Source organism: Atta cephalotes (genome assembly GCF_000143395.1).
Source record: "Atta cephalotes unplaced genomic scaffold scaffold00015, whole genome shotgun sequence".
NCBI lineage: Eukaryota > Metazoa > Arthropoda > Insecta > Hymenoptera > Formicidae > Atta > Atta cephalotes.
Window position 1 is genome coordinate 5,804,342 of NW_012130079.1, and position 6,096 is coordinate 5,810,437.

Consider the following 6,096-nt stretch of genomic DNA (forward strand, 5'->3'; position numbering starts at 1 on the left):
TTCTTCTTTCTCTTCTTCTTGCTTCTTTTACGCCTCACGATCGTTCCACACCTCCGCGGCCCGCGGGCGCGAAGCGGAATCCTTTTCCTCGTCGCGCGAGCGCTCTTTATGTTTCTTCACTTCTTCCTGATGCGAGCGCGCCCAGCGACAACCACGTGAGCGCATATATGTATATGTCATAGGGTTTGAAAGGATGTATCATGCACGTGAGTCTACGGCGAGAACGTCGAGGAAGAGTAAGTGTTCTTCTCGCGAAAAAGAGTGTACGGGCACGAGGAAAGGGAAGTGCGCGAGATTTGTTAATAACGATCATAAGCTCACGCATTGAAACGGAAGAGCAATGTAATTACCATGTATTAATAGAATGACTAAACAGAAAAAGCGACTTGATGTTCAGAGAAGATTATAGAAAAATATATATGTGAGGTAAATTCTGTGCTGTAAATTTTATGCTGCGGAAATATGCGGTATGGAAAGTTTAACATATGGCGCACGCATAGGTACGCATATATCAACATATAGACATTCAGGTAAAGAACGAGTCCGCGTATACACGTAGAAGTGGAGGAAGAGAGAATAGATTGAACACGAGGTTGCGTAAACGCATCCACGTACGTCATGGGCAAGGGCGCTCGGAAATTATGCGCATGTACAGCGATGCGAAAAGGGAGTGGAAAGTGTAAAGGGGGAAGTAACCGCCGAGTCTCATCGCCAAGGGTCCCAAGGGAGGAGGATAGGGCGAGAAATTTAGATAAGGCTGATAAGGACGGAGACGACAGGAGGGGGAGAAAAGAGAAAGAACCGAGTACCGCAGACGGTTGAAACGGGACGGGAAAGAAGGGAGGAAGAGGTCCGGCGAGGAATACAAGGGAGAGAGAGTATGTATGCAAGTACTAAGTGAGTTATAGCTCTCGGGCAGATATATCAACTCCTTCATTTCCGCCGCAGACGCGACCAAGCATCCCGGCCCGACGGCAACCTCTCTCGGGACCGGTCCCAGTAAGTCGGATTCGCGGTATATACGCGCGTATACCGGATGGCGCGTGCACTCTTTAAACGTTCGAGTATAAATGGAGCGTAAATGGTTCGCCGGGCACCGTTCGCCGGAATCACGTTACCGTGTCCGCAGTTTACGAGCACAGCAATGTGCTGCTCTCCGAATGTCGAAGAACACATTTGAATAGGAGCAACTTATTTTACTCTTGAATGCCATTATTTTTTTAATCTTGTAGAATAATAACACGTCATCGCAACATTGATGAAAGGTTTCATATGTTGCTGCGAGATGTATCAAGGCCCGCATTACAGCTGATGGGCTCGTATTACGTGTTGGAATAAGTCCAAAGAGTTCGTTTACACGTACAGACAGTTCGCAATTTCCGGTTCACGCGAATCTAAGAACGACGAATCAACAATTTGATCGTGCCCTTCACTAGACGATTGACTTCTTGCCATCTCGGAACTATGGCGCAATGCGGTTTAACATCCGATCGAATAGGTTTGCTCGCATGAGAATTACGTAATACGCAGAATGATGGCAGCGATTGATATAATTTGTGAAACGAAAAACGCTCCGATATATGTTAGAATCCGTGCAAAGGATGAAGATCCGGATAACGTAAAACGATTTCTGACGGGAAGAATATTATTTTTTTATTCTAAGCGAACAATTTGTATTTTTAAATAATTAAATAACAGGAAATTAAGTGGCATAAAGCTAAAGTCTAAAAGTCATTATATTAAAGAAAATGTAGAAGTTATTTCCTTTAATAATAATCTTTAATAGTAGAGATGTCTGCACTGATATAAATTTAATAATATAAAGATTAAGTGGTTATTGGTAGCGAAATTATATTTTAATAAAACATAATTCTATTAAAATATAATTTCGCTGAAGAAAGATCTTGCGTTTGTGGTGTATGCCATTTAATTTGAATAATTTTTTATATAAATTTATTTATAAGAAAAATAAATATATGAAATATATAGATATACACGTTGAGAAAAAGTTTAGTAATAATAAAATCTAAATAATAATTACTAGTTTTAGTGAAGCAATTTCAATAAAATTTTCAGTTAATAAATGTAACAAAATTTATTAAACACTAAGTTTACTTTTTTAATTATTAAGACTAAGATTAAGTATCTTATTTTTCTAATTATTAATACACGTCATTATTATTATTATTATTATTATGTTTGATAATATTTATTAAATATTACATCAATACATTAAACAAAATACATTTTTTAGTTATTATAAATTTTTTTCAATGCAGATATCTGATAGATATCGAAAATTTTTTTAAAGAATTCATCTATTTTATAATATTATGTTTTATTATTTATTTATTCTTTTAATGAATCAAGCAAAGATAAATTTGTAATTGATGATTTGTAATTGATGATTAAATCAAACATTAGAATTAGATTCGCAGAAATCTTGTTATGACTTTGATAAGTTAAAATATTTCTGAAATTATTCATGCAATCTTTAAATAAGTTATGCAGTCACACTCCACATATAATAATAGACGGATATAAATTAACTCGATAAAGAGACGTCAGAGAGGCGTGTATTAATTTTATTGCTGCATTCACGCGATGTGGAATTCTGAGCATTTCCGATGTCGATTTCATAACGCTAAATTTGTTTGTGCAACTCTTTTATCGCTATGCGTGACTATAAATGTCTAGGAAGGTGGTCGTGCTCGTCACGTTTTTTTACACCAGCGATTTGTACAGCCAGAATTCTGCAGTTTCCGAAACGAGCATGATATTAATGTGCGGTTTCCAAAAATGACACTTCAAAGCACCGCAAAAACAGAATCTACATATACAATATATCTATTTTAAAAAAGACTGAATCCTCTGAATCTCTTCGTTTAGTCATTCTTTAAGATTTCCTTAATGCGATAAATGTCATGGCAAAAGTTTAATAATGAAGGCAAAATAAAAACTAATAAATTATTATATAAAATAATCTGATGTGTTCATCGAAAGAAGAATCCAAAAAATAATGAAAAAAGATTCTAAAGAATATAAATTAAAGAGTTACAAATAGTTATAAGAGCCAACACTGGATATGAATATATACAGTTTTTTATTGAATATGAATAAAAAATCTGTTTTATTGAATATGACTAAAAAAATTGTTTTATTGAATATGAATAAAAAACAATTAAACGTTTTAATTTTTCGTTTTTTTAATCATTTTCAGTAAATACAATTGATCTATTGCTTAGATAAATATACAAGAAGTAAGAGTTTAATGCCTATTACGATCGCTGAATCTTAGATGCTTTTTAAATAATTTCTATGTGAATTTATGTATTTAGATAAATATATTGGCTATATATAAATTAACACATTTAAATTATATTAATTTGAAAAATATTATAAGATTAAAATAATATGCGTAATCAATAATAATTCCAAAGAAGCTTGAGTTATTTATATAAAAATAATTGTTTAAAAATGATAAAAAGTGCGCAACTTTGAATATCACTTATCGATTTTCATCATAAAATACGAGTATCTTCTAATATCAGTGGCTAAATGTCAGATATTAAAAGAAATCATCGATATTGTAGTATTATTGATCATTTTATACACGAAATTCGTGAGAAAGGGAAGCCTTGCACGGCTCACAAGACATTGTATTTCCTTGAGAACGAATCATTGCGATCCAGAATTAACACCTTGAGTCGAAGCTGAGCTGGACACACGGCCGAGTTGATCCCTCTGTAGTTACTCGCGTGAATCGTTCGACGCGTATATCCGAACCGAGCGTCTCTTAAGCCAAGAAACATTTGTGGCAATACTAATTTTATTTTTCGCACCCCGACACAGCCGCAGGATATATGGTCCCATCGTATTTAAAAATTTGCATAATGGCTCCCTGACATGTTTATGTACACACGCCGGGGTCTCCATTTTACCTGCCAACCCCCGGACCCCCTTTGAACCTCCGCCATGCGTGAGACGTGCATGTCCGCTTAACGCGAACGCACGCGCGGGAACTCTTGCAGAGGACGAAATATAATATGAAACGACCGGCACTGGAATCATCCCGCGATAATTCCCCGCAAGGTCGAGCCCGAGGGATTAAAAATGCCATCATTATACCGAGATGTCGTAAATATGCGATTTGTCCGAGACCGTACCGCACGATACGGGTTAATATCGTCGAGCATTTTTCACGCCTTCTTCATCCGGCATTTAAACCGCTTTCGCATCGATAGTGTATCGTCAAGATATCTCGGCAGAGACAGGCAAATGCAGCTTAAATCTTGGATTGAAGAGACGCGATCTCTTGAGCGTACAATCGAACTTTGATACCTTTCGATCGAGAAAATCTAATAAAATTGATATCATTTCTAATGCGACAATGACAAAAAAAACGTAGACATTAAGGCTAAAGAATTAAGAGCATATATTTGCAGCTGTAAATATTTACGAGCGCAAATTACGTTCTGCCTACATGGTTCACAGAGGACGAAGACTTTCGTAGAGTACATAGCATCGTCACGTACATATCTTTGCCCTCGGGAAACACTTTTTACTCCTACACATTGTATCTCCCCGTCTTTCTATGCTGTCACTCAAGACATTATTATAATCTGCACAACTCGCCAGAGATCCATTACCTTGCGTACTGTATCGAGACGATAGCAACATAGGTTGGTGCTACATCGAAACATCCAGCCAGCTAGCCAGCCGGCTATCCAGCGAAAAGTATCTCATTTCTACTATAGGGATTACTTACTATGTTGGCGAACGCAACAAACGCAAACGGATCGGATGCACAACGGTGTCGTCGGATCGATTGTGCATTGACTCGCATGACGATCAATGACGATCCTGATGTATCGAGCATGCGAGCACGCAATTTACAAGTTAAGCGATTCCATCCGTGCGCCATACGTTCTGCGTTCGGGCGTGATTTGCGCAATAGAAACGAAACACCGTTCCGTTGCGCTGCGAATGTTCTTTGCGGCACAGCATGCGTGCATGTATGCACGCACGCACGCACGCACGATTTCGATACGTGTGACGGATGATCACCGCGAACGCACGATTTAATTTCACGGATATACAAGTCCGAAATGACTTCGACTCGAGTAGCGAGCGGATGGTGATGGCGGCATTCGATTTCTCGATCATCGATACCATTTCTCGTCTGTCCAGCAAGTAGTTCTTAATTGCTAAATATTTATGACTTATTCATGGCTATCTCTCATGATTGTGCTCAGCTATCTTATTGTTAGGGCAAGTTATTCTTAAAATTTTATAGGATTGTAGATCAAACGACAAAAATAAACAGTAAATCTTGTTTTGTAGAGGAGCAAAATACAGAGAGGTAACTAAATCTCAAACTGTTGTCTGCAATTATCTCAAAGGATACAAATTGAGTGATCTAAAACGTGTAATCAAATGTTCTTAATTTGATAGTAACATAGGACAATTGAATTGAGTGTATCACCGATATAAACAGATATAGAATTTTTTTTCTTCTATATAGTTAGAATAGTTCTGAGAACAATGATATTTTTAAAGTAAATTACATTTAAAGTAAATATTTTTGAAGTAGGTAAATTAGGAAAATTAAGTTTTTAATCTGTTAAATATGCAAACCGATAATTATGTTTATTTTTTAGAAAATGTAATGTAGTGGTGTCAGCGTTAAACGGACAGAGCGCACATTTTCATGACATGTTTCATAAAGATGCATTCGAGAAGATATAGAGAAAACAGATCGTCCAGATTCGGTCGAGTCTGGTGAATGCTCCAGGCGTACCACGCCCCGTGCACGCGCGTCAATATACGGCATATATATTTATTCATAATGCGTATAAAAGAGAGAGCAAGAGAGAGAGAGAGAAGGAAGAAGAAATATACGGAGCGAGAGAAAAAGAGCGGAACGTAAGTGCACTGTTGATGCACACACACACACACACACACACACACACACACACACACACACACACACACACACACACACACACACACACACACACACACACACACACACACACACACACACACACACACACACACACACACACACACACACACACACACACACACACACAC